The sequence below is a fragment of the Diceros bicornis genome, chromosome 31 (genome assembly GCF_020826845.1).
Source record: "Diceros bicornis minor isolate mBicDic1 chromosome 31, mDicBic1.mat.cur, whole genome shotgun sequence".
Classification (NCBI taxonomy): Eukaryota; Metazoa; Chordata; class Mammalia; order Perissodactyla; family Rhinocerotidae; genus Diceros; species Diceros bicornis.
Window position 1 is genome coordinate 18,100,308 of NC_080770.1, and position 22,787 is coordinate 18,123,094.

At 37.3% G+C, this 22,787-nt stretch overlaps 2 pseudogenes; both read left to right on the plus strand.

Moving 5' to 3' along the window:
• The first annotated feature begins 1,740 nt into the window (after positions 1 to 1,740).
• Positions 1,741 to 2,675, plus strand: LOC131395376 (olfactory receptor 5W2-like; annotated as a pseudogene).
• A 9,415-nt stretch (positions 2,676 to 12,090) lies between these two features.
• LOC131395641 (olfactory receptor 5AP2-like) lies at positions 12,091 to 13,029 on the plus strand (annotated as a pseudogene).
• The last annotated feature ends 9,758 nt before the right edge of the window (positions 13,030 to 22,787 follow it).

Consider the following 22,787-nt stretch of genomic DNA (forward strand, 5'->3'; position numbering starts at 1 on the left):
TTTGTGTGTGTGTGAGGAGATCAGCCCTGTGCTAACATCTACGAATCCTCCTCTTTTTTCTTGCTGAGGAAGACTGGCCCTGGGCTAACATCCATGCCCATCTTCCTCCACTTTGTATGGCACGCCGCCACAGCATGGCTTGCCAAGCAGTGCGTCAGTGCGTGCCCAGGATCCGAACCGGCGAACCCCGGGCCGCCGCAGGGAAGCGTGCGAACTTAACCGCTTGCGCCACCGGGACGGCCCCTATTTTAGTTACTTTTAACAATTTATTTATTTTAAATACGTATATACACAAACGGCAGGGAATACAGCAAAATTCAAGTATGGATTGTGGAAGTGGTCAGACATTTATTTTTAATGTCTTACCTATACTTTAAGGTTTTTAAAGATATTTTCATTTTTAAGGAAAGGATATTTTTAAAGATGTGTCTACAGGGGCATATTTAGATGAGTACAGACTAAGAGTTTGGAGACCTGCACATTGATCACTAGATAATTATTCAGATATTCTTTGTCGTTCATCTACCTTCAAGTCAACTTTTCTTATATTCTCACAGAACAGAGGAGGTCATAGATGACATATATAACATAATTGGCTTGAGTAAAATATAAGAATGGGACATAGATTTCAATTGGCCTACCAAGAACCAACAGCTCTTCTGAACCAAAATGAGGCAGATTTCAGAGATATTCAAGAGAAATAGGCATCAAAGAAAACAATAAAACAATATTACACTTTCTAGGGATTGGCATGGGGGCACAGTTCAGACATGACTCTCTCTGTGCCATGAGACTATGGAGACATGAGGACTTTTACACGTCTTACACATCTGATCTGATGGTGAGTAGATCATGTGGATTGCATTCAACTGGAGCAGAGGATCACATACAGTAACCATACTCCCTTTCTTTCCTCTCTGCTACCTGTGCTACAGTACACAGTTAGTTTTCAAACATTCCTCATAACCTCCCTGAGCCACAGCAAAGGGCAGAAGCAGCCTGGTTAGCTCTGGCGTAGTGCACTCTGCACGCGAGTGTGCTGTTCACAGAGACCCTTCAACCCCCTTCTCCAGCAGCACCACTCTCCCTGCTCCAGTAAGTCCTGGATCAGCGTTTCTCTCTCCTTTGTTGTTCGAAACTGGGTTGGACCTGATAGGGTTAGTGAGGAAGTGGAGGCATGTTATACCCAGGAACCTGCCATAGCTCTGCCTGCTCTACAACTGTGGATGATGAGAAAATAACAAAGGAATATATTCATTGCTTGCACCTGTTGCTTAACTCTGCTTCTCTATTACAGGACCTAACAACATTTCTGCAATATTGGAAAAAAGAAAAAAAAACAACAGTTATGCCAGAAGATGTGAGTTATGTGGACTGATTAATTTAAGAACTATTGCCTCAACTCTCAGAACATCAGTTTCCGAATACAAGTAAGTGGTAGTAAAAATGATCATAAATACTACACTGATTGGTGTGGAAATACCACTGATTCAATTTGGAGGAAAGTGTCCTACAAACCCTATACAGTACTATACAAAGGTAAATGGTATTATCATTATCACTTGTAGATTTATATTAAACTGGATATATTTTCAGGGAGTCAGTTAACCTCACGCAGTCCTATCATTAGCTTACTGAAAAATGCAAAGGATGAACAGTTTAACTATTAAGATAGTAAGATGATGTCAACCTCCACTTCCATCTCCTTCTTTCACAACCAGGGATTTGCAGACCCGAGTGATGGCTGTTGAGAACTGCACTGTGTTCACTGACTTCATCCTCCTGGGACTTGCTGACAGACAGGAGGTGCAGCAGGGGCTCTTTGTGCTCTTTCTGCTGGTTTATGGCGTCACTGTGATTGCCAATCTGGGGATGATCCTGCTGATCAAGATGGAGCCCAGACTCCACACGCCCATGTATTATTTCCTGAGCAATCTGTCATTCTGTGATGTCTGCTACTCCTCCACTGTCTCTCCCAAGATGTTGGCTGATTTCTTATCAGAGGAAAAGAGAATTCTGTGTAGTTTATGTGCCATTCAGATGTAGTTTTTGGGGTCTTTACAAGGGTGGAATGTCTTCTGTTGGCTGTCATGGCATATAACTGTTACGTAGCGATTTGCAATCCACTTCTTTGTACAATTGTCATGTCCAGAAGAGTCTGTACCAAGCTATTGGTCATTGTGTGCATTGAAGTTTGCTATATTTGGCAATCTTCACCGTTTGCGCAATTCAGCTGTTATTCTGCAATTCCAATATTATCAATCATTTTTTCTGTGACTGCTCACCATTGATAGACCTTTCCAACCTCAGATACAATCATCAATGAGATAGTGATGTTCACTTACAGTAGCTGTGTTCTGGGCTGCAGCATCATCACTGTCCTCCTCTCCTATAGCTACGTCATAATCACCATCCTTAGAATTAACTTAGTTGAGGGGAGATGCAAAGCCTTCTCTACCTGCACCTCCCACGTAACGGCTGTGGCTATATTTCATGGCACACTCCTGTTCACGTATTTACGACCAGCTCCAGTTACTCCATGGACACGGACAAAATGCCTTGTTTCCTACGCAGTCGTCATCTCTATGTTAAACCCACTGATCTACAGCTTAAGGAACAAGGATGTGAAAGATGCCCTGAAAAAAGCAATTGACACTGAGCTACATTCTGAGTGAAACCGTGTTTTCACCCAAAAACATTTATTTAAAGATTCTGAGAGCTAAATTTCAGGTACTTTGATATAGGTTCTTGTAGTGTCACTGACGTATCTTTTAGATACTTTCCACTACTTATCTTTGTGCTTAAATTGAGAGTAGGGGGGCCGGCCCCGTGGCTTAGCGGTTAAGTGCGTGTGATCCGCTACTGGCGGCCTGGATCCGGGGCGCGCACAGATGCACCGCTTCTCCAGCCATGCTGAGGCCGCGTCCCACATACAGCAACTAGAAGGATGTGCAACTATGACATACAACTATCTACTGGGGGCTTTGGGGAAAAAAAGGAGGAGGATTGGCAATAGATGTTAGCTCAGAGCCTGTCTTCCTAAGCAAAAAGAAGAAGATTAGCGTGGATGTTAGCTCAGGGCTAATCTTCCTCCCCGCCAAAAAAAAAATTGAGAGAAGGAAGCAGTCATTTCTGATCTTAATTTTTTCTCCAAGCCAAGGAAGAGTAGTAATAGTTTTATTTTGCTATTTTTCAAGGAGTGTCTTTTTATTCCTCTCTTCTCTATTCATGGGGATGATCCAATGAGATACCACACCAGAGGGACCCCTCCGCCATGTCAATTCAACTCACCCTGCTAAGGTTTCCATTTATTTTAAACAATGAGTTTAATTAACTTGCTCATCCAGAAGGGAGTGTTAGTGCATAAAAATACTTTTCTTTATATCTTTCCTATGTGCTAGTGTCACCCTACAATTACTTCATCATAACAATTAGAAGTATGTAAGTAGTAAGTAAATAGATAAGAATAAACAAAAAAACTCCTGCCCTAACTCAAAGTTCCATAAATTCAAGGCTCTTTCCTGTCTTGTTCACTAATATTTCTACTTTGCTACTTATAATGCTTGGTTGCAGGATGTCCTTCAAAAACTTTTACTGAACAAATAAATGTGTGTCCCCTGCAAAACTGACGCAAATATGAGTCTTTGTAAATTTACAAAAACAAGAGGACTCCTTTTTTCTTGTTTATTCTAGTATGCTCATCTTAGGTAAAACTCCCATGTGCCAGGCTGAATAAGTATCAGGAAGAGGGTTCATTTCATGTAGAGAACTTCTCAGATCCTCTGTTCCTCATCATTTTGCCCCACTTATATCAGCAGACATCCCCAGGGTCAGCACTTCTAGATTTATATTGTGCCTCACAGTCTTCACACCAGCCTCTGAATTTCCTTCTTGCTACACTCTGTAGAACAGAAGTGGTGCTGTTGACAACTGCACGAATAGAATTTGGGAATAATGTACTTGGACCTTCTCAAAGGGCACTGGAGAAGAGGAATCCATCTCCCTTGATGTGTTCATAGCATCATACAAGCTAAAAAAGAAAAACTGAAATTCCCAATTGATACAGTTTAAATTGTGAAAGAATAGTGATTAAGAAAAATATGCATTCAATGGGAAAAAAAAGAATGAAGTAGTATTTATACCAGTATTCCATTTGTAATGATTTTGTAAATTGGCTGTAAAGTGATTCTGTAAAATGGCTCTGTGCATGTATGGCTCTCTGTTCATCTATGAAATAAACTGAAAGCATATTCTAAACACACTTTTAACAATTACTCCAGTTATAAAAACTGTAAAACAATTCAGGTTCTAAAGACTATTAATTTTATGTTGTTGTCAAGAAAGGAAAATGGAGGAACTCTTTTCTGGGTCCAGGAGGTCAGAGCAATGGGTTATACAAGGTTTTTCACTTAGGTCCTCCCTAATTTTATATATCCTTTAGTGTATAAAGTGTGCTGAATGTTATGTACTTCAAAACATCATAAGAATAAAACAACATATTAAAAACATGTAATTTTCATCAGGTTACTTTTCTTCAATTACTGATTGAACAGAGTTTTAAGACAAAAATATTTCATTATTCTTGAATATTATAAAATATAATAATTATATACTACATATCATATTTATTATATTATTTATAATAGTTATATTTTATAATCTCAAATAATTTATTTGTTGTTCACAGAATAATTCACACACCAGGACTTCTTGATCATTGTCCAAACCTCTTCTACATACAACGTATTTTATTAAAAACATTAAATATATTCATTTGTATAAAATTTAAAGGTATAAAAATTAAACCTATTAATGTTATGTAAAATTGGATTCAATGACCATCTTAAGGAAAAATGATATCCCTTACTTTTTTTCTTTACATTTTCCTTTAAAGACAGTGATTTAATAGCCTTAACACATGATCAGAAAAGCAGGATTTTGGGGGTTTGTTTGTGTTTTATGTTTGTTTTAAGAAAAGGATGAAGACAGGAGACAGTTTAAGATAAGAATTGGCCTTTGAAGTGAGACAGACCTGAGCTCAAATCTGTATACTATCATTTATTAGTTATCTGTTTGACCTTAGATTACTTAATCTTGTTAAGCCTCGGTTTCCTCATCTATTTACCATGAGTTTAATACGTACAGTATAAGAATATATATATAAAATCAGGTATATATGATTGTTCAAGAGGGTTTCTAAGATCCTACAGAGCCTACTAACTCCCCATCAGGGATGAAATCCCTGGTGCTGAAGGAAAAGATGGCATCACTCATGGCATCACGTCATGAAAAGGAGTGTCCAGGACCCTTCTTTATCCACTTTAGACCTGCTCACTCACTCCATCAGACTCCAGTTGCAGCATCGTGTCATGTTTGGAGCTCCCTGCCAGTGACTTTAGGACTTGTTGTTCCTAATCCTGGCTTCACTCTTGCTTAGAGCTGAGCAGAGATTTCTTCATGGCTACCTATGCTGGACACATCATTTCCACATCCAAACCAGATGCCTGAAACTGCTCAACTGATCTAAGGACCAGACCTCACATTGCCAGAAATGAATTAAGATAATTAATCTCAAAGTACCCCATTGTATGCTATTCTGTGTCATCCTATCCCAAGGGCCATGGGTGAAATTTATGCTTAGTTGCAAAGCAACCAATATCCTTCTCTCTGGACTCCTTCCCTTTACCCTGGGCACACAAATCTCTAATGATAATAATGACATAATGATGATAGATTTGGGCCATAGGCCCAAATATAACACCATACACCACAATGAACAGATAGACACATACTGGTGGTTGGCTGTGTAAGTACGTTTGTTAGAACACAGCAGTAGTTAAGCTCAGTGACATAGCACATGAGAGGCCTTGGGTTACAACCAGAGGGAGCAACTTTTAGCCTCTCTGGAAATTCCTTTCCAGAAATATGCCATGAATCAGGCACCCCATGCAACTCCAAATACTGTGGTGTTTCACAAATCACTCTTCCTCACTAGACCCCGGTCCCCCCTCTGTAAAGGAAGGTCTCACGCTACAGTATCTCTAACGTTCTTTGCAGCTACCAAAATCCATCTCTGTATCTATGATTCTACTGCTGTGCAAACCTATCCCCACTATTGGAGATATTTAAAAACAAATGAACTAAACAAAGAGTGGCTTCGTTTTCATGCAAAAGAATTGCATTGTATCGCTAGGCTGATTTGATCTGAATGGCAATGACAATATCAGCTACAGAGTATGACTTGTGGAAGATGAAATGCTTTTAAACACAGCTCTTCTAACAAGCCTCACATTCTGCATTGAGACTTTTAATAGACACTTCACAGAAATGGTTATGCACTTTATTAGTGTTCAGGAAAATAAAAAACTACAGTGAAGTACTATGACTCATCTAAAGAGTAGCTAAAATTAAAAAGATTCACAATATTAATATCAAGTAATTGTGTGGATGTGGAACAACTACAGCTCTCACACATTGACAGTAGAAGTCAGAACTGACATTCAGCTTTGGAAACTGTATGTCAGCATCTATTATTGCTGGACCTAAAGTTCCATTCCTAGTTTTATATCCAATAGATGAGGGAGTATGTACACCCAAAGCCTGTGCAACAAATGGTCAATGTAGCATTATTTGGAATTCAACAAATAATTTATAGTATATTTGTTCATTGGGATACTACACAGCAAAAAAAAATGAATGAACTGTCATCATATACAACTGCATGGAGGAATCTCATTTACATAATGCTGAATGAAAGAATTCAGACATAAAAGGATAAAAACTGAATGATTTCACTTCTACATAGTTTTCAAAGTATATACAGAACCATTTAGGGCATTGGACATTAATTTGTGTTAGGGCCCACAGACAGTCTCTGCAATTCTAATTGTGTTTTGTTTTTTGGTCAGGGTTAGGACACAGAGATATTTTAATTTTCAAAAATTCACCTGCTTTTTTTAAAAATATATATATGTAACATTTTTTTAAAATTTGTTTTCTCCCCAAAGCCCCAGTGCATAGTTGTGTATCCTATTTGTATGTCTTTCATATTTCTTCTATGTGGGATGTCGCCTCAGCGTGGCTTGAGCAGTGCATATGTCCGTGCCCAGGATCTGAACCAGTGAACCCTGGGCCACCCAAGTGGAGCGTGCACACTTAACTACTACACCAGCAGGCCGGCCCCCTATATATGTAATTTTAAAAGCCTTTCTAAAAACAAATACTATTTACCATCAGATTGTATACCGCTGCAGAATTTCATTATTAATTTTTAAATCTCTAGCAGCTTCTTTTACACAAAATGTTTTCAAGATATTCTTTTAAAATTAATGAAGTATACAACTTTCATGGAATATTTTATTAAATGATTATCCTTTATATTACTAAAAAGGGCTGCCTTGCTTATAGAATAGAGAGGTTGTTAGAAACCCACAGGCCCTGCTTTTCTCATTTCCTGGCCAACCTACAAAAACAGAACCCAGTTTAAGAGGCAAAGTGTTTATTTAGGATCAAAGAATTTCAGTTCAGGGAGCACAAATTCAGGTAGAAACTCAAATAGTGTTCTACTAGGGAGTAAATATTAGTGGCTTTTAAAGGCAAAAAAAGGGAGTTTGTTTAACAACAAACTTTAATTGGAGGTGGAGGCAGAAGCTAGTCTTGGCTAAACATTGATTGACTACTGATTTTATCTTCAAAAAGTTCAAAATCATCAATCTTTGTGGTCAGGCTATTCGTTCTTTTGCCAATTTCTCAAATAATTGCTTGTAAAACAATTGCTGTTTTGGCCCAATCCAAAGGTTTGGCTCCGTCCAAGGTTCAAGACAGCCAGGCAGTTTCTTCAGAAAGGCAGCTCTGACTCCATGTTTAAATGGCTCCACTGAAGTCAATTTTGACCCTGAAAGAGAGAGACTTAGTGAAGCTGGTTCTCCTTGGTAGCATTATCACGCCCTGAACTCATTTGACATGGCTCATGCCTCAGGGCCAGACAACCGTCTTCTGGAAGAAGGAGTTTATAAGTAGATAGTTGCTTATGTAGTATTATGTTTAGGGGCACCAGTGACACCAGGAAAGCCACGTACATACAGACCTTATTCTTGCTAGTTGTCTCTGACGTCTTAATTCTACGATAAGTATTTTCTGCCCATACTTAAAGAAAACCATTCTATTAAAACGCAAACTTTTGGGGAAATAATTTAGACTATCCAAGTTTCAGCAAGATAGTGTTACCTGTGCTCAGGCTCTAATGGTGAGTGGGAGTTAGACTACATGGTCAGGAGGGGCTGCCATGTTTATGAAGATTAAGTTTGGATCCTGCCCAAATAGACTGTAGCCTGAGGAATTTGGCACCCCTAGGGACAGGGAATACCTGAGGGAAAATGAGTTTGGAAAGGAATCAGAAGAAGGTGACCAAGGATGACGCCTCCTCCTCCAAATCTGCACCAGAGAAATAGAGAATGGTAGTAAAGCTCTTAGGTACCACAGATATATCATTTTCTTGAGTTTACCTGGTGGAAAATTACTAGTAATTACCTAGGTGGTTTGAGATTCACATCAACAATATCTCCCACAGGAGTTCATTGGAATTTTAGTGTTGGGATCATCACACAAAGAGGAGCAATACATTATGAAAAGGCATTAAAAATTGTCACTAAAATCAGTTTCCCAAAATTATAAAGATGTTAATTTAAATGAAATTTGCCTGAAGAGTATTCCAGCTTTCTTAAACGCATGGAGAAACTCTGTAACATCAAACAAGACAAACAAGTAAACAAAAATAACTCCCAAACTATGTTTCTGTTTACTCCAGCTGATGTTTCAGAAGAAATGCAAAACCACCAGAGATATTAGAATGTATAATCTGGCCCACCCCTTGCATATCTTCTGTTTTTTATTTCTGTTTACACAAATTTTTCATTTACATGTTTGTGGAACTAAATTAACTGCATTAAGACTCAAGATGTACAGCTAATGTGCATGATTATTGTACATTTTCTGGGGCGTAGGTCAACTGTAGGCATTTAAAGAACACACAGCAACCTCTGCCTGTGCAGCAATGATTCACACATATGGTAAAATATTACTCAATAAATGGACAATACAGAGATCATCCCCCTAAGCGGCCAGGTTGCACAATGTCAAGGGACACCAATTCCTTTATTTTCTGTTTGATGCCTGGGATGGTGCATCACTGTCACTTCACACCAAATTAATAACGTGCAAGTGCCCAGCTGATATAAGTCAAACAGAGCAGCTCCCAGTGTAGCAACTCCTCCTGTTTGCTTCCTTCTGTCCTCAGTCACTGTTGGGATCCTGCCTTGGTGTAGAAGCGGGACTTGAATGGTCTCTCAGAAATATGGGAGTCTATGGGTCATTCATTTTGTGAATTTTCAAATGTCACTTTCAGATAAACTCACTGTAACATTCCATAAGAGTACTTGAGAGAATTATCTTTTCTGACAAATTTGTATCATTGCACTATATTCAGGAATCTATTGTGAGCAATTTCTAAGGATTCAATGAAACAGTATCCATGGGACTGTAGAATTTCACTTATCACCACTCATTTTCAGTTTCTGTATAATATTATGAGGTTATTAGAGAAAAGTAGGACATATGTGATAATGTACAAAATATATGATAATATGAGGTGATAATTAGATAATATAAAATCTGACTATGATAAAAATTCCATATTGCATTTATTTAAAGTCAAATCTCTTTGCTCTTAAAGGCCATTTCTTAGAATTTATTTTAAAGAAAACTCTGTGGTAAATTATATACTTAAAATTTTACTCATATCAGAGTTTATATGATACAAAGAATTGTAGATAAGCCAAATGGCCATTAGCAGAGTATAGATTGAATCAATTAATATATGTTAATGGAAAGGAATATTACCTCTTTTCATAATACTTATTTATATATTTAAAGTATGTGTACTCTGACATCTTTTTTGTTTAAAAATTAAACTATTATCCTGAGGCAGTGTGATTATCACTAGTTTTATCTGTCTTTGCAAAAACCTTTATTTGTAAATGTGTTTAATGAGGGAGAGTTTGTGTATGTTTATCTGCATAAGTGTGTGAGTGTGAGTGGGCATGTGTTTATTTTATAAATTATGGAAATTAAACAAAATGCCTATAGGAATGGGTGAACTAGAAATAAGGATGTTCTTTGACTAGATTCATTTACTATGGGTATTTAGGTACAATATTGGGCAAAATGGTAGATAGTAATAACTCAGAATATTTTTTAAAAAGTCTGTAGTTCTCTCAATCATCCAGGTTGTATGAAATATTAGATGATAAAGCACATTATTATATCTGTCACTTATTCCTCAGAGAACAAGTGTTCAACACCCAGGGACCAGGCACAAAGATATATAACCCAGGTCAGTCAGGAGACAATGCTGGACCCTCCTGCAGATAGAACTGCTTGAAACAAAGGAGTCAGTAGTTCTGGGTCAGGTACTAATATTTTTTGTGGTTTCTCTGATTTATATTTTAGATTTCTTTAGTCCTTTTATCCTTTTTCAAATGAAAGCATGTTATAAAACCAAATGAATATATGAACTATAATATAAACTTTTATTTAAGTTACTTCTGTCAATCTGTTTATTTTTAAAACATATATACATAGTCAGGACTTACCATAATTGGCAATCATGGATTATGGAGGTGATTGTGAATTTTTTATTGTTTTAAATTTCTTACCTGTACTTTTATTACTTTAAAAATATTTTTATTTTTAAGGAAAATATTTGTTTAAAGATGTACCTACAAGGACAGATATATTAATGAGTTCAGACCCAGTTTTTGGTCACCTGCACATTTATCACTAGATCAATATTCAGATGTTCTTTTTCTATCCCTCATCTACCTTCAAATCCATTTTTCTTATATTCTCAGAGACCAGAGGGGGTGATGGGTGGCATTACATATAACATAATTGGTTTGAGTAAATATAACAATGGAACATAAAATTCAATTACCCTCCCAAGGACAACCAATTAGTTTAAACCAAAGAGGCAGATTTCAGAGATATTCAAGAGAAACAGGGATCAAAGAAAAGAATAAAACATTATTACAATCTTTAGGGCTGAGATGGGGCACAGTTCAGACTCTCTCTGATATCATGAGACTGTGGACACATGAAGACTCTTACCATGCGTCTTACACATCAGACCTGCTGGTGAATAGGACACGTGGATTAGGGCAGCGAGACGCAGGCAGTAACCACAATCACTTTCTTGCCCCTGTGTCATCTGTGCTACCAGCATCTCTGTAATTAGGTCACGAACATTCTTCATAACCTGCCCTGAGTGAAAGCTGCTGTCAGAGGGAGGCTAGTTAGCTCTGGCATGTTCCTGTCTGTGCACTCTAGTGCGTCACTCATGGAGACCCTTCCACCCTCTTTTCTAGCTACAACCACCCTCGCCGCTCCAATGTGTCCTGGATCACAGATTATCTCTATCCCTTGTTAATTGGGGCCGGGTGGGTCCTGAGGGGTTTATGTGGAAGTGGGGATGTGTTATATGCAGGAACCTGGTATATCTCTGCTGCTCCACAATTTTGGGTGATGAGTGAAAAACAAAGAAATATTTCATTACCTGCACCTGCCACTTAACTATTCTCTGTTAAAGGATATAACAACATTTCTAGAACACTGAAAACAAAAAATATCATGTCACGTGATGTGAGTTATCTAGACCAACAAATTGTAAGAACTATTGCCATGACTCTGAGGAGTTCAAGTTCTTAATCTAAAAGATAGAAGTGGCAGAAATTATCATAAAGACTACATGGGTTGGTGTAGAAATAAGATGTTTAATTGGGAAAAGTGTGCTACAAACTCTCTTCAGTGCTATAGAAATGTAAGTGGTATTATTATCATTATCATTCTATCAATTTATATGTAATTGTATATTTCCAGGAGATCGGTTTATCTAAAGAAGGCTTAGCATTGTCTATCTCTTTTTCTAATTACTAAAAAGTAGAAAAGACCGGCAGTTTAACTCTTAAGAAAGTAAGGAGATGTTACCTTCCACTTCGGTTTCCTTCTGTCACAACCAGGGATTTGCAGCCCCGAGTGATGGCTGTTGAGAACTGCAGTGTGTTCACTGACTTCATGCTCCTGGGACTTTCTGACAGACAGGAGGCGCAGCAGGGGCTGTTTGTGCTCTTTCTGCTGGTTTATGGCCTCACTGTGATTGCCAATCTAGGGATGATCCTGCTGATCAAGATGGAGCCCAGACTCCACACGCCCATGTATTATTTCCTGAGCAATCTGTTGTTCTGTGATGTTGGCTACTCTTCTACTGTCACTCCCAAGATGCTGGCTGATTTCTGATCTGAGCAAAAGACGATTCCATATAATTTATGTGCCATTCAGATGTATTTTTTGGGGGCCTTTGCAAATGTGCAATGTCTCATGTTGGCTGTCATGGCGTATGATCATTATGTAACCATTTGCAATCCACTTTTCTATACAATTGTCATGTCCAGGAGAGTCTGTACCCAGCTAGTGGCCATTGTGTATATTGAAGGTTTGGTCGATTCAGTAATCCACACATGTTGCACATTTCAATTGTCATTCTGTAATTCCAATATCATCAATCACTTTTTCTGTGACATTCCGCCCTTACTAGCCCTGTCCACCTCAGATACATCCATCGATGAGATAGTGTTGTTCACTTTCAGTACCTGTGTCATGGTCTGCAGCATCATCACTGTCCTCCTCTCCTACAGCTACATCATAACGACCATCCTTAGGATGAACTCAGCTGAGGGAAGACGCAAAGCATTCTCTACATGTGCCTCCCACTTAGCCACCGTGGCTATACTTAATGTTACTCTCCTGTTCATGTATTTGCGACCCAGCTCGAGTTATTCCATGGACACTGACAAAATGGCCTCTGTTTTCTACACAGTTGTCATCCCTATGTTAAATCCACTGATTTATAGCTTAAGGAATAAAGATGTGAAAGGTGCCTTGAAAAAAGCAATTGACATTAAATTATCTTCTGGATGAAATTGTGTTTTCCCAAAAAAATATTTATTTAAAGATTCTGAGAGCTAAAGTTCAAGTACTTTGACATAGATTCCTGTAGTGTCACCAATGCGTCTTTCAGATATTTTGCATTACTTATCTTTGTGGGTAAATTGACTGTAGGGAGCAGTCATTTCTGATCTTCATCTTCTCTCCAAACTAAGGAAGAGTAGTAATAAGTTAACTTATAAAGACATCTTTTTATACCTCCCTTCTCTGTTCAGGGTTATACCCCAGTGAAACAGCATTGGCAGAGAAACCCTGCCATCCGCGTCAATTCAACTTACCCTTCTAAGGCTCCGTTTTTTTATTTGTTTGTTTTGTGAGGAATATTAGCCCTGAGCTAACATCCGTTGCCAATCCTCCTCTTTTTGCTGAGGAAAATTGGCTCTGGGCTAACATCCGTGCCCATCTTCCTCTACTTTATATGGGACACTGCCACAGCATGGCTTTACAAGTGGTGCGTGGGTCCATGCCCAGGATCTGAAGCTGTGAACCCCAGGTGGCCAAAGCGGAGCTCGAAAACTTAACCACTATGCCACAGGGCAAGCCCCTCCAATTATTTTTTTTAAACAGTGAATTTAGTAAACTTGCTCGGACAGAAGGGAGCATTAGTGGATTAAGTTAGGTTTGTTTATATCCTTCCTAAGTACTAGAATCATCCTATAAATATTCCATCATAACACTTAGAAGTATACAAGTAGTAAACGAATACATATGAATAAATTAAAAACTCCTGCCCAAACTCAAAGTTCCATAAATGCAAGGCCCTTGTGTTCACCAATATTTTTACTTTATTATTTGCAATGCTTGCCTGCAGGATGACATTCTAAATTGACTAAACGAATGAGTGTCCCTTATGAAATTGATGCAAAAAAAACTTTGTGAATTTCCCAAAACAAAAACATCTCCCCTTATTTTATTTTGTTTTATTCTAGTATGTTCATCTTAGACAATATCCATCTGTGCTTCTTGTCTTTTGGCCAGGCTAAGTATCAATAACAGGAATCCCTTAATGTAGAGAACTTCTGGGATCCTCTGTTCCTCATCATTCTGCCCCACTTATATCAGCAGTCATCCCCGGGATCAGCCACTCTAGATTTATATTGCACCTCACAGACTTCACATCAAGTTGTGCACTTCCTTCTTGCCCTCACTCTGGAGAACAGATATGGTGCAATCGACAGCTCTACAGAAACTGCTTGAATGGAAGTTAGGGATATGTATCTGGACCTTCTTTCTCAAAGGGCACTGGAGAAGAGGACTCTGTCTCCCTTGTAGTGTTCATAGCATTATACTGGTCAAAATTAAAAAAAAACTGTAATGCCCAGTTGATACAATTTAAGTTGAACAGAAGAGTTATTAACGTAAATATGCGCTTAATAAAAAAGAACAAAGAATGAAGTAGTATTTACATTAGTATTCCATTTTTAATGATTTATATTGGCTCTGTGTGTATCTGGGAAATTAACTGTAATCCCGTTCTAAACACAATTTTGATGGGGGTCATTGCTGAGTAGCAGGATGTTAGATTATCTTAATATTTGTTCCAATAACTTAATTGCTTATGTTTTTCTCACTGTAATCGATTAGCAATTAGCTCAATTCTGAAAAACATAACATTATTTCAGGTGGTCAAAATTATTCATTTTCTTTTAGGTAGTTATCAAGAAAAGAACATGGAGACACTCCTTTTGGTTCCTGGGAGGAGAGAGTAATGGGTTATACAGGTTTTTCATTTAGATCCTCCTGTGTGGTTTTACATATCCCTGTAGTATATAAAATGTGCTGAGTGTTATATACATCAAACATCATAAGAATGAAACAATACATTAAAAACATGCAATTTTCAGCAAGTTAATTTTCTTCAATTACTAATTGAACAAAGTTTTAAGACAAATGAAAATATTTATTACTCTTAGATAACTTCTTTCATAATCTCAAATAATTTATTGGTTGTTCATAGAATATTTCATACATTAGGACCTCTAGATCATCGTCCAAACCTCTTCCACAATAAATCTACTTTATTAAAATATATTAAATATATTCATATCTATAAAATTAAACCCATTCATGTCATATAAAATTGGATTCACTGGTCATCTTTCAGCTATATGTTTAAGGAATAAAAGATATCCATTACTGTTTTTTCTATACCTTTTCCTTTAAAAACACTGATTTAGTAGCCTTTATCGTGGTCAGAAAAGCAGGATATTTTTGTGTTTCTTTCTATTTTATTTTTGATTAAGAAAATGGTTCAAGAAGGGAGAGATTTTAAAATAAGAACAAGACTTTGAAGTGAGACAGATTTGAGTTCAAATCTGTATACAGGTTTCCCTCGTGATCTAAAATGAAATGTTCTTATGAAATTTTCATAAGCCGAAATGGCATAAATAGAAGACATAATTAGCATTACTTTATATGGGAAAATTTTTTGAGCGCTCTCAGACCCAAAAAATAACCCAGCGAAATATATCGAGATAAAGCACAGATGTTCACAGAGAAAGTTCAAAGCTGTGGGTGCTCCAGGCTGACGTGCTGAGTGCAATTCCTGGGGAAGGAGCTTGGTGGTGCCACTCTTGCTGCTCCGGGTGCCTGCTGCCTCTATAAGGGTTTCCTACAAAACAAATGCTGAACACTGCTTTTGCTTTTTGCATTAAAGTGGAAATCCTCTTCAACTGCCTTTCAGTTAGCAAAAACAGATACTAATGTAGGTCTTTTATGAAAGCAAAGTGGCCTAAAGTGAACTTTTGGATAGCAGGGGAAACCTGTACTGTCATTTAGTTCTTAGCTATGTGACCTTAGATTACTTAATCTTGTTAAACCTCAGTTTCTTCATCTTGTTAACATAGGGTTAATGTATACATTATAGGGATGTATACATATGAGGTTGATAAAGAAAGTTTTTAAGATCATTCAAAGAATGTTAATTCCTCATCAGGGAAAAAAACCCTGGTGGTGAAAAAAAAATAGTATCGTTCATGGCATCATGTCATGAGAAGGAGTCTCCAGGATCCATCTTTGTCCACTTGAGAGCTTGCTCACCCAATCTGTCAGGTTGCAGTTACAGATCCCAGCCTCAGGTCACATTAGGAGCACTGTTCCCAGCGACCTTAGGACTTATTGTTCCTTACCCTGCCTTCACTCTTGGTTAGAGTTGACTAGAGATTTCTTCATGGCTCCCCATGCTGGCCACAGCATTCCCATGTCCAAGCTAGATGCCTGAAACTGCTCTACTGATCTCAGCCCCAGGCCCCACATTGCCTAAAGATGAGTTTAGATAATTAACCCCAGAGTACCCCATTTTATTTTATTCTGTGGGACCCTATCCCAAGACCATGGCTGAAATGGCACACTTAGCTACAAAGGAACAAATATCTATGTGTTGTGATGAACCCATCCACTTTGGATAACATTACCCCCTCAGTATTTGTGAGGAAGCCCTTGCTTCTCGTCACTCTCAGGCTGCCATTCCATTCTTCTCTACTGAAAGCCCACACTGGTCACGGCCCTATGTCACCACTGATCTGCATGGACAAAACTCTACTTTTAAAGATAGTTTTCACTGCAGTAAATGGAACTGCATTTTCAATTTATAACCCAGAATATAGTTTCACTATTGGAACACTCTCCTCACTAGTTTATCCTCTGTCTCGCTACTCAAACTCACCTTCGGATTTAGCACTTTCTCTAGACTTTACAGCCATACATTCTCTATGAGTCACATCCTAGCCACTGATCAAACTATCATCCCACTATTTGTAGATTCTATTTCCCATCTCTGGCTCCCAGCGCATAGCTTCCTTCAGTAATTTGTGTAATGAGGCAGTGTTATAGATCAATTTTTTTTCATAGTTCCTTATTTCTGCTCAAGCATTGGTATCCCTAAACAGAAGTACAACCAGTGATGACAATTAGAGTCTATGTGTAATGATACAATCAATTAGCTCCATACTGGTGAAAAGCTGGTGAGCAAAATTTTTAAAATAAAACAGTAATAATTCTCACTATGTTAATAAGTGTGCGGCTCTTTCTTGTGAGGCAGCAAATTTAACCTAGCTTGAAATCTTCTGTAGAAACATGCTATGAACCAGAGAAGCAATGACAACAAAACTGGATCTAAATCACTACTCTCAACTCACTGCGACTGTGACCTTCAACAAATCGCTGTCCCTCTTTGGGCCTGTTTCCACTTTGTCAAAAGAGGGACTTAAATGGAATATGCGTTATTAGACATCCAGGTGTCACATTTTACATCTGTGCTAATGTAAATTACCAGTGCATAGACCCATTTCTATTTGGGGTGAGTGAAAAAATAGCAGATAGGTGGGAATATATTCATATCTCTGGAAAACATTGTATCTCTAGGCCATTGGACCCCAAACGGAGGTGGCAGAGATGGCAGATAGATTAAACAGCCTGAGTTGCAGGACCCTCAAAACCATCAAGCTAAACCCATTTAACTGGCTTTCTATTCTGCATTTTGACATTAAGAGACATCTCATAAAAGTGGATATCCAACTCGATTAGTCATCAGGGAAATAAAATACCCTAAAGAATGGCTAAAATTAAAATGAAAGACAACACTAAGTACTGGTAACGTTGTTTAAAAGCCAGAAGACTCACATACTGAAAGTGTGATAGTGGAAGTGTGGATTGGCAAACTTCATAGAAAACTATACGACAATATTTACTAAATATAAATTTTGTATACACTCATGCATAATTTCAATTCCTGATTTTATATGCAAGATAAATGAGTGTCTATCTCTACCAAAACACATCCACAAGAATATTCACGATAACATTATTGGTAATAGAAAAAGGAAAAACAACTGCCTATCAACATGAATGTAGATAAACAAATAATGCTATATTTGTACAAAAGAATATTATACAACAACCAGATTGAATGTACTCAATTGCACCCATCCAACACGGATGGATTCCACAAGTATGTTGTGGAATGAAACAGTGCATACTGTATGCATCCACTTCTGTGTGGTAAAAAAACAGAAACTAATCTATCATGATAAAAATCAAGAAAGTAATTACTCCTTGAGGGTAAGATATTAGTGATAAGAGGGATCATGTAGAAGGCTTTGATGTGTGGGAGATCAAAATTGGCCAGCCTGAAATATATCTTTTTACCTTGATTATTTTCTCTGAAAGAAACCAACTTTCCCACAAACTTATGCCTAAAAGTGACTGAGTGGGAGGGTTCTTGCTGATCCCATTCTTTTCAAAGTTCTGTTTACCAAAACATTTACATTTGTAAAGGTATCTCCCTCTCTGTATTGGGAAGAGGGGGATGGCCTTATCTCTGGAAACTCTTATCAGTACAGAAGGAGAGGACTTAAATCTACATACTCTTGATTACTGTTATTTCTGTCTTTCTGTAGGTGGCCCAGTAAAGAATTTTCTGACAAACATTTACATTTCCCTCTCCAGGTGAATTGTCTTCTTCCCCTCTGAAATCCCAAACCACTACCACCCCCAACATCCTCCTTTGTCTTTAGCTGAAAATGGTATTTAAGATGAGAATCTCTGCCATTGTGTTGAGAAACTCAGTTTCCCTGGTTTCTCCCATGTATACATGTTATTAAAATTGGTATTATTTTCTCCTGCTAACCTATCTTTTAATTATTTGGCCAGTCATAAGAACCTTAAGGGAAAGGGTGGAGGGGATTCTCCCTCTTCCCCAACAGATGATTCTGATAATGTTCTGTTTCTTGGTCTGGGTCCTGGTTACAGGGATATTTCTTTTTTTTTGAAAATGTATCTAGCTGTATACCTATTTAAGTATTCTCTATATGTGCATTATATATCCAAAAGGGTTTCCAAAAGCAAAATTTATACGCTATTAGTTTATAAGAAACTTCAGATCTTTATTATTATAAATTTTTATCTCTAGTGATGCCTCGTATTAAAGTTCAGCATATTTTTGTAAAATAAATGGTGCAACTTTCATAGAATATTTCATATAATAATTATATCTTTTGTTATTAAACATTGCTGCCTTTTTTTTCCCAAAACAAAGATATCTTATTCAAACCATGAGCACTTCTAATATTGTTTCCAGGAATAAGGAGACTTCGTGAGGCTGGTTTTCTTTGGTACCATTATCATAACATTGAACTCATAATGGCCCATGACTCAGGGCCATACAACTATTTTCTGAAAGAAAGAGTTTATAAGTAGATAGTTGTCTATGTAGCATTATGTTTAGGGGCACCAGTGGTGCCAGGGAAGTAATTTAGATACAGATTTTTTGCCTCAGTTGTTGGACTCTGATATCTTAAATTCTATTTTCAATCTTTTCCCCATTAAGTAAAAAAAGTTATTCTCTATTAACATGTAAACCCTTTGGAAAGTAATTTAGGTTATCTAATTTTCGGCAATATATTGCTGCGATTGCTCCAGATTAAATGGGGAGTGGGATTTAGACTACATGGTCTGGAGGGGCTGTATGTTTGTGAAGATAAAGTCTGGCTCCTGCCTAAACAGACTGTAGCCTGAGGAAATTTGGCATCCTTGGAGACAGGGAAGACCTGAGGGAAAAGGAGTATGGAAAGGAATTTGAAGAAGATGGCCAAAGATGAGTCTGCCTCCTTCAAATATGCACCAGAGAAGTAGAGAATGGTAGTAGAGCTCTTAGGTACCACAAGTATATCATTTTCTTGTGTTTACCTGATGGAAAATTATTGGCAATTACTTAGGTGGGTTGAGATTTGCATCAACAATATCTCCCACAGGATGACGTTTGGTATTTTGGCATTGTAATCATCACACAAATAGCAGTATAACATTATGAAAAGGCTTTAAAAATTCTCACTAAAATCTGGGGCCGGCCCGGTGGCGCAAGCGGTTGGGTGCGCGTGCTCCGCTGCGGCGGCCCGGGGTTCGCTGGTTCGGATCCCGGGCGCGCACCGACGCACTGCTTTGGCAGGCCATGCTGTGGCGGCGTCCCATATAAAGTGGAGGAAGATGGGCATGGATGTTAGCCCAGGGGCGTCTTCCTCGGCAAAAAAAGAGGAGGATTGGCGGGTGTTAGCACAGGGCTGATCTCCTCACCAAAAAAAAAAAAAAAAAAATTCTCACTAAAATCACTTTCCCCAAAATTAAAAATACACTAATTTCATTGCATTTTGCAATGAAAGAAGAGTAATCTAGCTTTATAGAAAGCAAGGGGAAACTCCAACAACAAATTAAGCGAACACATTATTTGGAAACAAAAATAACTGCAAAATTTATGTTTCTACTTACTCCAGGTGAGGTTTCAGAAGAAACATGAAACTACTTGAAATATTTAAATGTGTATCCTCTTGCACGCCTTCACATCTTACTTTGTTGTTTTTTTACACAAATTTTGTATTTACAGATTTTGTGGTAATAAATTAACTGCATTAAGATTCAAGTTGTACAGCTTAATGTACATGATTATTACACATTTTCTTGGAATATCAATCAATTGTAGGCATTTAAAGAACACATCCAACCTCTGCTGGTAAGAGTAGAGCAACGATTCACACACATGATAAAATATTACCCAATAAATGGACAATACAAAGATTATCCCCAAAGCTGCCTGGTTGTACAACGTAAAAGAGCACCAATTTCTTTATTTGCTATTTGGTTCCTGGAACTGTTCAATGCAGCTGCCCTCCACATCACTTTCTCTTCACTCCTACACTATTTTCAAATGCTCATCTGAAAAAAATAAAACAGGTTAACTCCCAATGTGACAACCCTTTTGCCCTCAATCACTGTTGAGATTCTGCCTTGGTTTAGAAGTGGGAATTGAATGGTCTCTCAGTTCTTTCAGAAATCCAAGAGTTCCTGGGTTATTAATTTCGTTAATTTTCAAATGTCACTTTAACATAAACACACTTTAACATTCAATGAGAGTATTTAAGAGAGTTATCTTTTAAGACAAATTGTTTCATTGCGCTGTATTCAGGAGCCTGTTGTGAGCAATTTCTGTGGATTCAATGAATCGTCTATGGGACTATAGAAGTTTACTTATCACCACTGTGTTTCAACTTTTGTTTCATAGTACGAGGCTGTTAGAGACAACTCAGAACAAATGTGATAACATATAAAACATATGATAATATGTGGTGATAAATAGATAATATAAAATGCCTGAGAATGGTAAAAAGTCCAAAATTGTCTTTATTTAAAGTCAAATATTTTTGCTCCTACAGGTCATTTGTTAGAATTCATTTTAAAGAAACATCTGGCTATGATAAATTATTTAGGTAGATTTATACTCATATCAGAATTTTTATGATATGAAGAATCATACGTAAACCAAGTCGCCATTAGCAGAGAATGTATTCTATATAGATATAGAATATATAGAATGTATATACATATATAGAATATGTATGTGTATGTTTATTCTGGTATCATTTTTATTTAAAAAGTAAAAATCAAATAATATAGGAAAATATTGATTTACCCCTAGGCAGTGTGAATATGGTCGGTTTATTGCTGTTTTTACAAAGATCTTTATTTTTGTAAAAAAATTTATTTACAACATAAATTTTATTTACAAAAATCTTTATTTTGTGTTTAATGGAGAGTGTCTGTGTCTGTGTGTCTGTGTAAGTGCATGAGCATGAGTGGGTATGTATTTGTTTTGTAACTGATAGAATCAAAATGCTTATAAAGGAGTTGGTGAACTACAAATAAAATGTAACATTGACTGGAGTAATTTTACTATTGGCAAATAAGTACAATATTAGGCATTAAGGTACAGAGGGACAGAAGAAAAATATTTTCAAATGTTCTGTATTTCTTTCATAATCACCCTAACTATACAAAAGATCAGATGATAAGCCATATTATTCTATCTGTCACATATTCCTGAGAGACCGAGTGTTCAACAGCCAGGGACCAGAGACAGAGAGGGTTATATAACCCAGGTCAGTCAGGAGACAATGCTGAACCTCCCGCAGACAGAACAGTAGGCAACAGAGGAGTCAGTAGTTCTGGGCCAGGTACTAACATTTTTTGTGTTTTCTCTGATTTATATTTTATATGTCTGTAGTTCTTTTCTCCTTTTTTGACTGTAAGCATGTTAGAAAAGGAGGGTATGAAATATTCTACAACTTTTATTTTAATTACTTTTCTGGATCTGCTTATTTTAAATTCATATATACATAGCAGGGAATATAATAAAATGCAACTGTGGTTTCTGAAGATAGTGGGACATTTTTTATTGTTTTAAATATTTCCCTGTACTTTTATATATTTTTAAAAATATTTTTAGTTTTAAAGAAAAGCATCTTTTTTAATGCTGCATCTACAGGGACAGATACATAAGTGAATTAGGGCAAAGATTTAGAGACCTGCACATTGATCACTAGATGATTATTCATATATTCTTTTTCTGTTCTTCGTCTACCCTCAACTGCACTTTTCTTACATCCTCACAGAATAGAGGAGGTCAGGGATGATATTATATATAACATAATTGGTTTGGGTAAAATATAGCAGTGGAACAGAGAATTCAATTGGCCTCCCAAGGACCACCATCTCTTTTAAACCAAAGGAAGGCAGAGAGAAACAGGGATTAAAGAAAACAATAAAACAATATTTCAATTTCTAGTGGTTGTTATGGGAGCACAGTTCAGACATGACTCTCTCTGACATCATGGGACTATCGACACACAAGTACTTTTATCATGTGTCTTACACATCTGATCTGCTGGTGAAAAGATCCAGTGGAT